A 12,155-nucleotide genomic window follows, 5' to 3' on the forward strand; every position below is an offset into this window, starting at 1 on the left:
GACTCGGTTGTACCAGTGAACACTGGTGGTAGTGATGTTTCATTTACTGAGGTAGACATCAAATTGCCTGCAACAGGAACATTAGGATTACTTGGTTGCTCACTTTAAGTGACAGGAGATGAGTTTAACGTAACAAATTTTGTAATGCACCAAGTATTGATGAAGACAGTAACTTTTGAAATAGCTTAAGGTTCTTGTGTAAAGGTTGTGTTACCTGGCACTGATGTTGTGGTGTGTAGGGTTGGTTGAGTTGCATGCACTGTAGGTGAAGTTATCATAACTAGAGCAGAAGATGTGTTGAGAGATTGTAAAGTTGAAGATGCAGTCATTTCTGATGATGTTCTATCATCCACAGGTGAGGTGGAAATTATTGGTGATGCAGCCTGATTGATAAGTGTAGTTGCATTCACTTGTGGTAAAACTGTCATAAATGATGGAAAAGTTGTCTCAACTGACTGCAAAGTAGTAAGGGGTGGAGGTGAAGACAACTTGGCTTCTGTTGCACCTGTACTCATAGTTGGTAAAATTGTGCGATCTGGGGATGAAGGAATATCAATTAGCTGTGACGTCTTCACCTGTACTAAAGTTGTGGTAATTGTTGGCAAAGTGTCCCCAACTGGACCTGAAGTTACACTGCCTTGTGATGAACTTGTTGTTTCTGATTCTAAGCTAATGCTCACTGTTGGCAAATTTGATGTGACTGGTAATGGACTTGAGCCCAGTGGTGGTAAAGTTGTGATCAGTTGTGTTTGACTTGAGGGGAGCAGAGGTGAACTCTGAGTTACTGGATTTGAAGATGCAGCGAGCGGTGATGAAGTTGTAACATCCACTGACAAAGTGGAAGCTATTGATGAGAAAGTCTCATTGACAGGTGAAGTTTCACTCACTGGTGCTAAAGTTGTCAGTATATCTGGTGACTTTGTCTCCACTAATTGTAAAGTAGTAAGGTGTGGAACTGAAGACAACTTGGCTTGTGTTACATCTGTGTTCACTGTTGGTAAAGTGGTGTGGTCCAGTGTTGAAGGAATATCAACTAGCTCTGATGTTTTCTCTTCAAACGTTGTGTGGATTGTTGGCAAAGTGTCCCTCACTGCTTCTGAAGTTACACTGCCTTGTGATGAACTTCTTGTTTCTGATTCTAAGCTAATGCTCACTGTTGGCAAATTTGATGTGACTGGTAATGGACTTGAACCTAGTGGTGGTAAAGTTGTGATCAGTTGTGTTTGACTTGAGGGGAGCAGAGGTGAACTCTGAGTTACTGGATTTGAAGATGCAGCGAGCGGTGATGAAGTTGTAACATCTACTGACAAAGTGGAAGCTATTGATGAGAAAGTCTCATTGACAGGTGGAGTTTCACTAACCGCTGCTAAAGTTGTCATTATATCTGGTGACTTTGTCTCCACTAATTGTAAAGTAGTAAGGAGTGGAGCTGAAGATAACTTGGCTTGTGTTACATCTGTGTTCACTGTTGGTAAAGTGGTGTGGTCCAGTGTTGAAGGAATATCAACTAGCTCTGATGTTTTCTCTTCAAATGTTGTGTGGATTGTTGGTAAAGTGTCTCTCACTGCTTCTGAAGTTACACTGCCTTGTGGTGAACTTGTTGTGCCTGATTCAAAACTTATGCTCACTGTTGGCAAATTTGATGTGACTGCTAATGGACTTGAGCCCAGTGGTGGTGTAGTTGTATCGAGTGGTGCTTGACTTGACGCCAGTAAAGGTGAAGTTTGAGATACTGGAGTTGAGGATACAACAAGTGTTGATGAAGTTGTAACATCCACTGACAAAGTGGAAGCTATTGGTGAGAAAATCTCATTGACAGGTGGAGTTTCACTAACCGCTGCTAAAGTTGTCATTATATCTGGTGACTTTGTCTCCACTAATTGTAAAGTAGTAAGGAGTGGAGCTGAAGATAACTTGGCTTGTGTTACATCTGTGTTAGCGGTTGGTAAAGTGGTGTGATCTGGTGCTGAAGAAATATCAACTAGCTCTGATGTTTTCTCTTCAAATGTTGTGTGGATTGTTGGCAAAGTGTCCCTCACTGCTTCTGAAGTTATACTGCCTTGTGATGAACTTGTTGTATCTGATTTGAAACTAATGCTCACTGTTGGCGAATTTGATGTGGTTGGCAATGGACTTGAACCCAGTGGTGGTAAAGTTGTGATCAGTTGTGTTTGACTTGAGGGGAGCAGAGGTGAACTCTGAGTTACTGGATTTGAAGATGCAGCGAGCGGTGATGAAGTTGTAACATCCACTGACAAAGTGGAAGCTATTGACGAGAAAGTCTCATTGACAGGTGAAGTTTCACTCACTGGTGCTAAAGTTGTCAGTATATCTGGTGACTTTGTCTCCACTAATTGTAAAGTAGTAAGGAGTGGAGCTGAAGACAACTTGGCTTGTGTTACATCTGTGTTCACTGTTGGTAAAGTGGTGTGGTCCAGTGTTGAAGGAATATCAACTAGCTCTGATGTTTTCTCTTCAAACGTTGTGTGGATTGTTGGCAAAGTGTCCCTCACTGCTTCTGAAGTTACACTGCCTTGTGATGAACTTGTTGTTTCTGATTCTAAGCTAATGCTCACTGTTGGCAAATTTGATGTGACTGGTAATGGACTTGAACCCGGTGGTGGTGAAGATGTAACATCTACTGACAAAGTGGAAGCTATTGGTGAGAAAGTCTCACTGACAGGTGGAGTTTCACTCACTGGTGCTAAAGTTGTCATTATATCTGGTGACTTTGTCTCCACTAATTGTAAAGTAGTAAGGCGTGGAGCTGAAGACAACTTGGCTTGTGTTACATCTGTGTTAGCGGTTGGTAAAGTGGTGTGATCTGGTGTTGAAGGAATATCAACTAGCTCTGATGTTTTCTCTTCAAACGTTGTGTAGATTGTTGGCAAAGTGTCACTCACGGCTTCTGAAATTACACTGCCCTGTGATGAAGTTGTTGTGTCTCCTTGTGAGGTCAAAGTTGATACTGATGATTTTTCATTGATAACTTGGATTGTAGTTACTGGTGAGAAAGTTGTATAACCTGAGACTGTAGACAAAGTTGTGTATATTGCTGGTAAACTGGCATTGAATTGTTCCGTACTTGATCCACTTGGCGGTGAAGTCATCATGACTGGTGGTGCACTTTCACGGAGAGGTGATGAAGTTGCAATGTGAGGTGATGTGGTGATAGATGTTGAAAATGAAGTCGTGGCAGGGGCTTGCGTTGGTGACAACACAACTGCAAGGTGGAAATTTCAATTTAATCAGTCATGCATCACATTGTTGTTAAACTAATTTTGTGTATGTGTGCAATGAGAATTGCTAAAATGAACAGACATATACTGTATAGCTGGCATTAAATATAAACTCTTACTTGTTGCAACAATAGATGATGTGTTGACACTGAGGGAGAAATTAGAGCTGGAAGCAGCAGCCACCAAAGTTTCAGCCACAGAACTAGTATTTGGTAGTGAGATGACATCATTGAATATCAACTCTGCATCTACCACAATGGATCCTTGACTGTAAGAGAAACATTTTTGGAGGTTACTGATTACAAAATGCTGTAGCCCACTTCATCGAAACATTTTTAAAGTAATTAATCCTCAATTAAGTTGCAACTGAAAGAACAAATTGATGTCTTTTGATAAGAATTCAAAGCAGCATTCTTTCATTTCTACAGTTAACCATTTACTATGAGGCAACTGATTTCAAAAGGCTAAATCACCAAAGTTTGAAAAGATTAGGAGTGGTGTCTTGTACCTGAAACCGTTGACTACAGTTCGATTAAATCGTGCACCGTATTGTGCTGAATACACTTTGTTGAGCTGTAAAGAGTCAGTTAATGAAAAAATGTAATCAATGGTCAAAATATTTCATTCATGACTTCAATCATACAATACATACATTATTATTTGTGTTTGTATTTGAGGTTGTTAAAAAGATTAAAAAACTTACAGTTGTGGTTACTTTAGTTGCTAATTCCTTATATTCCGGTGATGATTTGTTCCCAAGCTGTGGTGTAAAATTTTGCTGTATCTTAAATTCCAATGTTATCTTTGGCTCAACCGGTGTGGAAGCTGTTGTTGTCGAAGACTCGGTTGTACCAGTGAACACTGGTGGTAGTGATGTTTCATTTACTGAGGTAGACATCAAATTGCCTGCAACAGGAACATTAGGATTACTTGGTTGCTCACTTTAAGTGACAGGAGATGAGTTTAACGTAACAAATTTTGTAATGCACCAAGTATTGATGAAGACAGTAACTTTTGAAATAGCTTAAGGTTCTTGTGTAAAGGTTGTGTTACCTGGCACTGATGTTGTGGTGTGTAGGGTTGGTTGAGTTGCATGCACTGTAGGTGAAGTTATCATAACTAGAGCAGAAGATGTGTTGAGAGATTGTAAAGTTGAAGATGCAGTCATTTCTGATGATGTTCTATCATCCACAGGTGAGGTGGAAATTATTGGTGATGCAGCCTGATTGATAAGTGTAGTTGCATTCACTTGTGGTAAAACTGTCATAAATGATGGAAAAGTTGTCTCAACTGACTGCAAAGTAGTAAGGGGTGGAGGTGAAGACAACTTGGCTTCTGTTGCACCTGTACTCATAGTTGGTAAAATTGTGCGATCTGGGGATGAAGGAATATCAATTAGCTGTGACGTCTTCACCTGTACTAAAGTTGTGGTAATTGTTGGCAAAGTGTCCCCAACTGGACCTGAAGTTACACTGCCTTGTGATAAACTTGTTGTTTCTGATTCTAAGCTAATGCTCACTGTTGGCAAAAATGATGTGACTGGTAATGGACTTGAGCCCAGTGGTGGTGTAGTTGTATCGAGTGGTGCTTGACTTGACGCCAGTAAAGGTGAAGTTTGAGATACTGGAGTTGAGGATACAACAAGTGTTGATGAAGTTGTAACATCCACTGACAAAGTGGAAGCTATTGGTGAGAAAATCTCATTGACAGGTGGAGTTTCACTAACCGCTGCTAAAGTTGTCATTATAGCTGGTGACTTTGTCTCCACTAATTGTAAAGTAGTAAGGCGTGGAACTGAAGACAACTTGGCTTGTGTTACATCTGTGTTCACTGTTGGTAAAGTGGTGTGGTCCAGTGTTGAAGGAATATCAACTAGCTCTGATGTTTTCTCTTCAAACGTTGTGTGGATTGTTGGCAAAGTGTCCCTCACTGCTTCTGAAGTTACACTGCCTTGTGATGAACTTGTTGTTTCTGATTCTAAGCTAATGCTCACTGTTGGCAAATTTGATGTGACTGGTAATGGACTTGAACCCAGTGGTGGTAAAGTTGTGATCAGTTGTGTTTGACTTGAGGGGAGCAGAGGTGAACTCTGAGTTACTGGATTTGAAGATGCAGCAAGCGGTGATGAAGTTGTAACATCCACTGACAAAGTGGAAGCTATTGATGAGAAAGTCTCATTGACAGGTGAAGTTTCACTCACTGGTGCTAAAGTTGTCAGTATATCTGGTGACTTTGTCTCCACTGAGTTGTAAAGTAGTAAGGAGTGGAGCTGAAGACAACTTGGCTTGTGTTACATCTGTGTTCACTGTTGGTAAAGTGGTGTGGTCCAGTGTTGAAGGAATATCAACTAGCTCTGATGTTTTCTCTTCAAATGTTGTGTGGATTGTTGGTAAAGTGTCTCTCACTGCTTCTGAAGTTACACTGCCTTGTGGTGAACTTGTTGTGCCTGATTCAAAACTTATGCTCACTGTTGGCAAATTTGATGTGACTGCTAATGGACTTGAACCCAGTGGTGGTGAAGATGTAACATCTACTGATGAAGTGGAAGCTAATGGTGAGAAAGTCTCATTGACAGGTGAAGTTTCACTCACTGGTGCTAAAGTTGTCAGTATATCTGGTGACTTTGTCTCCACTGACTGTAAAGTAGTAAGGGATGGTGTTGAAGTCAACTTGGCTTGTGTTATACCTGTGCTCATAGTTTGTAAAATTGTGTGATCTGGGGATGAAGTATTATCAACTAGCTGTGACGTCTTCACCTGTACTAAAGTTGTGGTAATTGTTGGCAAAGTGTCCCCAACTGGACCTGAAGTTACACTGCCTTGTGATGAATTTCTTGTTTCTGATTCTAAGCTAATGCTCACTGTTGGCAAATTTGATGTGACTGGTAATGGACTTGAGCCCGGTGGTGGTGTAGTTGTATCGAGTGGTGCTTGACTTGACGCCAGTAAAGGTGAAGTTTGAGATACTGGAGTTGAGGATACAACAAGTGTTGATGAAGTTGTAACATCCACTGACAAAGTGGAAGCTATTGGTGAGAAAATCTCATTGACAGGTGGAGTTTCACTAACCGCTGCTAAAGTTGTCATTATATCTGGTGATTTTGTCTCCACTAATTGTAAAGTAGTAAGGCGTGGAAATGAAGACAACTTGGCTTGTGTTACATCTGTGTTAGCGATTGGTAAAGTGGTGTGATCTGGTGTTGAAGGAATATCAACTAGCTCTGATGTTTTCTCTTCAAACGTTGTGTGGATTGTTGGCAAAGTGTCCCTCACTGCTTCTGAAGTTACACTGCCTTGTGATGAACTTGTTGTTTCTGATTCTAAGCTAATGCTCACTGCTGGCAAATTTGATGTGACTGGTAATGGACTTGAACCCAGTGGTGGTAAAGTTGTGATCAGTTGTGTTTGACTTGAGGGGAGCAGAGGTGAACTCTGAGTTACTGGATTTGAAGATGCAGCGAGCGGTGATGAAGTTGTAACATCCACTGACAAAGTGGAAACTATTGATGAGAAAGTCTCATTGACAGGTGAAGTTTCACTCACTGGTGCTAAAGTTGTCAGTATATCTGGTGACTTTGTCTCCACTGATTGTAAAGTAGTAAGGCGTGGAGCTGAAGACAACTTGGCTTGTGTTACATCTGTGTTCACTGTTGGTAAAGTGGTGTGGTCCAGTGTTGAAGGAATATCAACTAGCTCTGATGTTTTCTCTTCAAACGTTGTGTGGATTGTTGGCAAAGTGTCCCTCACTGCTTCTGAAGTTACACTGCCTTGTGGTGAACTTGTTGTGCCTGATTCAAAACTTATGCTCACTGTTGGCAAATTTGATGTGACTGCTAATGGACTTGAACCCAGTGGTGGTGAAGATGTAACATCTACTGATGAAGTGGAAGCTAATGGTGAGAAAGTCTCATTGACAGGTGGAGTTTCACTAACCGCTGCTAAAGTTGTCATTATATCTGGTGACTTTGTCTCGACTAATTGTAAAGTAGTAAGGAGTGGAGCTGAAGACAACTGGGCTTGTGTTACATCTGTGTTCACTGTTGGTAAAGTGGTGTGGTCCAGTGTTGAAGGAATATCAACTAGCTCTGATGTTTTCTCTTCAAATGTTGTGTGGGTTGTTGGCAAAGTGTCCCTCACTGCTTCTGAAGTTACACTGCCTTGTGATGAACTTGTTGTTTCTGATTCTAAGCTAATGCTCACTGTTGGCAAATTTGATGTGACTGGTACTGGACTTGAGCCCAGTGGTGGTGTAGTTGTATCGAGTGGTGCTTGACTTGATGCCAGTAAAGGTGAAGTTTGAGTTACTGGAGTTGAAGATGCAGTAAGTGGTGATGAAGTTGAAACATCCGTTGACAAAGTGGAAGCTAATGGTGAGAAAGTGTCATTGTCAGGTGAAGTTTCACTTACTGGTGCTAAAGTTGTCATTATATCTGGTGACTTTGTCTCCACTGATTTTAAAGTAGTAAGGGATGGTGTTGAAGTCAACTTGGCTTGTGTTATACCTGTGCTCATAGTTTGTAAAATTGTGTGATCTGGCGATGAAGTATTATCAACTAGCTGTGACGTCTTCACCTGTACTAAAGTTGTGGTAATTGTTGGCAAAGTGTCCCTCACTGCTTCTGAAGTTACACTGCCTTGTGATGAACTTGTTGTGTCTGATTCGTAACTTATGCTCACTGTTGGCAAATTTGATGTGACTGCTAATGGACTTGAACCTAGTGGTGGTGTAGTTGTATCGAGTGGTGCTTGACTTGATGCCAGTAAAGGTGAAGTTTGAGTCACTGGAGTTGAAGATGCAGTAAGTGGTGATGAATTTGAAACATCTACTGACAAAGTGGAAGCTAATGGTGAGAAAGTCTCATTGTCAGGTGAAGTTTCACTTACTGGTGCTAAAGTTGTCAGTATATCTGGTGACTTTGTCTCCACTAATTGTAAAGTAGTAAGGTGTGGAACTGAAGACAACTTGGCTTGTGTTACATCTGTGTTCACTGTTGGTAAAGTGGTGTGGTCCAGTGTTGAAGGAATATCAACTAGCTCTGATGTTTTCTCTTCAAACGTTGTGTGGATTGTTGGCAAAGTGTCACTCACGGCTTCTGAAATTACACTGCCTTGTGTTGCTGTGTCTCCTTGTGAGGTCAAAGTTAATACTGATGATTTTTCATTGATAACTTGGATTGTAGTTCCTGGTGCGGAAGTTGTATAACCTGTGACTGTAGACAAAGTTGTGTATATTGCTGGTAAACTGGCATTGAATTGTTCTGTACTTGATCCAGTTGGCAGTGAAGTCACCATAACTGGTGGTGCACTTTCACGGAGAGGTGATGAAGTTACAATGTGAGGTGATGTGGTGATAGATGTTGAAAATGAAGTCGTGGAAGGGGCTTGCGTTGGTGAAAACACAACTGCAAGGTGGAAATTTCAATTTAATCAGTCATGCATTACATTGTTGTTAAACTAATTTTGTGTATGTGTGCAGTGAGAATTTCCAAAATGATTAGACATATACTGTATAGCTGGCATTAAATATAAACTCTTACTTGATACAATAATAGATGATGTGTTGACACTAAAGGAGAAATTAGAGCTGGAAGCAGCAGCCACCAAAGTTTCAGCCACAGAACTGGAATTTGGTAGTGAGTTGACATCATTGAATATCAACTCAGCATCTACCACAATGGATCCTTGACTGTAAGAGAAACATTTTTAAAGTAACTAATCCTCAATTAAGTTGCAACTGAAAGACTGTCTTTTGATAAGAATTCAAAGCAGCATTCTTTCATTTCTACAGTTAACCATTTACTATGAGGCAACTGATTTCAAAAGGCTAAATCACCAAAGTTTGAAAAGATCAGGAGTGGTGTCTTGTACCTGAAACCGTTGACTACAGTTCGATTAAATTGTGCACCGTATTGTACTGAATACACTTTGTTGAGCTGTGAAGAGTCAGTTAATGAAAAAATGTAATCAATTGTCAAAATATTTCATTCATGACTTAAGTTATACAATACATGCATCATTAATTGTGTTGGTATTTGTGTCTGTTAAAAAGATTTAATAACTTACGGTCATGGTTACTTTAGTTGTTAATTCCTTATATTCCGGTGATGATTTGTTCCCAAGCTGTGCTGTAAAATTTTGCTGTATCTTAAATTCCAGCGTTATCTTTGGCTCAACCAGTGTGGAAGCTGTTGTTGTTGTCGAAGGCTCGGCTGTACCAGTAAACACTGGTGGTAGTGATGTTTCATTTACTGAGGTAGACATCAAATTGCCTGCAACAGGAACATTAGGATTACTTGGTTGCTCACTTTAAGTGACAGGAGATGAACTTAACAAATTTTGTAATGCACCAAGTATCGAGGAAGGTTCAAGGTTCTTGTGTAAAGTTTGTGTTACCTGGCAATGATGTTGTGGTGTGTAGGGTTGGTCGAGTTGCATGCACTGTAGGTGAAGTTGTCATGACTAGAGCAGAAGATATGTTGAGAGATTTTAAAGTTGAAGATGCAGTCAGTTCTGATGAAGTTCTATCATCCACAGGTGAGGTGGAAATTATTGGTGATGCAGTCTGATTGATAAGTGGAGCAGCATTCCCTTGTGGTAAAACTGTTGTAATTGCTGGAAAGGTTGTCTCAACTGACTGTAAAGTAATAAGGAGTGGAGCTGAAGACAACTTGGCTTGTGTTATATCAGTGTTCACTCTTGGTAAAGTGGTGTGATCTGATGCTGAAAGACTATCAACTAACTCTGATGTTCTCTGTTCAAACATTGTGTGGATCGTTGGCAAAGTGTCTCTGACTGCTTCTGAGTTCACACTGCCCTCTGATGAACTTCTTGTATCTGATTCTAAGCTAATGCTCACTGTTGGCAAATTTGATGTGGCTGGTAATGGACTTGGAGTTGTATTTAGTGGTGTTTGACTTGAGTGGAGTAGAGGTGAAGTTTGAGTCACTAAATTTGAAGATATAATAAGTGGTGATAAAGTTGTAGCATCCACTGACGAGGCAGAAATTATTGGTGAGGAAGTCTCACCGATGAGTGGAGGTAAAGTTTTCTCATCTAACTGCAAAGTAGTAAGGAGCGGAAGTGAAGCCAACCTGGCTTGTGTTACAGGCATGCTCATGGTTGGTAAAGTGGTGTGATCTGGTGAAGTATAATCAACTAGCTGTGTTGTGTCTGATTCTAAATTTATTTTGATTGTTAGCAAATTTGATGTGGCTGGTAATCGACTTGAATCCAGTGATAATGAAGTTGTAATTAGTTGTGCTTGACTTGCAGTGAGCAGAGGTGAAGTTTGAGTTACTGGACTTGGAGATGTAACAAGCACTGATGAAGTTGGAACATTCACTGATGAGGTGGAAATTATTTGTGAGGAAGTCTCATTCACAGGAGGAGTTGCATTCATTGGTGCTAAAGTTGTCATTGTTGACCTTGCCTTGACTGATTGAAAAGTAGTCATGAGTGGTGAATGTGTTGAGGAAGGACTGACTTGTGTTACATTTGGGTCAACAGGTAGTGAAGTTGCAGGTATGGAAATGACATAATCGGGTGCCAAAGTATTATTGACTAGCTTTGACGTCTTCAGCTGTATTAAAGGTGCGCTGATTGTTGGCAAAGTTGCAGTGACTGGTGCTGAAGTTGTACTGCCTTGTGATGAAATGGTTATAATAGGTAGTAAACATGTGTTGATTGTTGACAACTGTGTTGCGACTATTTCTGGGCTTGAACGGAATGGTGGTAAAGTGGGGGAGAGTGATAAATTTATGTTGGATGCTGGCAAATTTGCATTGAGTGGAAGTGAATAGGAAGAAAGTGGTTGTAAAGTTTGGGTTACTGGTGAGGTTTGTGACGGTGAGATGGAAATCTTTGGTGATGAAGTCTCAGTATCAGTTGTAGTTGTATTCACTTGTGCTGAAGTTGTCATTTTTGTCTTGACTGATTCTAAAGTCTTCATAAGTGGTGTTGAAGATGACTTTACTTTTACAGTTTTGTTGACAGGTGGTAAAGTTACATGTGGTGAAATTGTGTGATCTGTAAGTGACATATTATGGATTAATTGTGAAGACATTAGCTGTACTAAAGTTATGCTGATTGTCTGCAAATTTTCACTGACTATTTCTGAAGTTGCCAAACCTGTATTACCTTGTGCTTGATGTATAGGGAATGGAGGTGAAGTTTGAGTAATTGGAGATGAAGTGAGTGATGATGAGGTGTCTAATGGTGCAGCTGAAATTGTTTGTGATGAAGTCTCATTGACAATCAGAGTTACAGCCACCACTGATAAAGTTGTCATGAGTGGTGTTGGTGAGGTGGTATGAATGGGAGATGAAGCAGTAATTTGTGATGAACTTGTTTTTATTGGTGGCAAACTCTCTTTCTCTCTGTCTTGTGGTGACATTGCACTTTCAGGTGATAGAGTTGTTGGAAGAGACTGTTTAGTCATGTTTATTAGAGGCAAACTCACAGCTGATGGGGGTGAACTGGATGCATGTGGGTGTGTGGTTGTTGGTGAAGTTAAACTGAGCTGTGATATAGTTACACTGTTTGATGTCGAGGATGGAATTCCTGTCAATGAGCTATTATTGACAAGTAAAGTTTCACTGACTGATGGCATGGAAATTTTAGTAACTGGTAGTAAGGTTGTGTCAAGTAGCGATGAAGCTGTATGGCCTGATGATGATGATGAAGCTGTGACTGTTGATGAACTTGTATTGATTTGCAGCAAAGCTGCAGTAAGTGGCCCAGAGCTTAATTCAGGTTTTAGTGAAGTCAAAGGGATTTTTGGTGAGGTTCTGTTGCCAAGTGATGAAGTTGCACTGTGAGATGATGGGGAGGTAGATGTTGAAGATGTAGGCATGTCAGGGGCTTGAGATGATGCAAACAGAACTGGAGAGTTGAATTTTGTAATAAATTAACAGTGGCA

The 12,155-nt window shown here is 40.5% G+C and overlaps 1 protein-coding gene across 1 annotated transcript in view; it reads right to left on the reverse strand.

Moving 5' to 3' along the window:
* The window catches only part of LOC108896469 (uncharacterized), a 57,624-nt gene extending 53,818 nt beyond the window's left edge, over positions 1-3,806 (reverse strand). The window contains exons 1-2 of the mRNA XM_051070274.1: positions 3,748-3,806; positions 3,359-3,507 (exon numbers count right to left, since the gene is read on the reverse strand). The gene's annotated coding sequence lies outside the window, so the exon portion shown is untranslated. The remainder of the gene's footprint in view (positions 1-3,358; positions 3,508-3,747) is intronic.
* Between the last annotated feature and the right edge of the window lie 8,349 nt (positions 3,807-12,155).

The sequence above is a fragment of the Lates calcarifer genome, linkage group LG5 (genome assembly GCF_001640805.2).
Source record: "Lates calcarifer isolate ASB-BC8 linkage group LG5, TLL_Latcal_v3, whole genome shotgun sequence".
NCBI lineage: Eukaryota > Metazoa > Chordata > Actinopteri > Centropomidae > Lates > Lates calcarifer.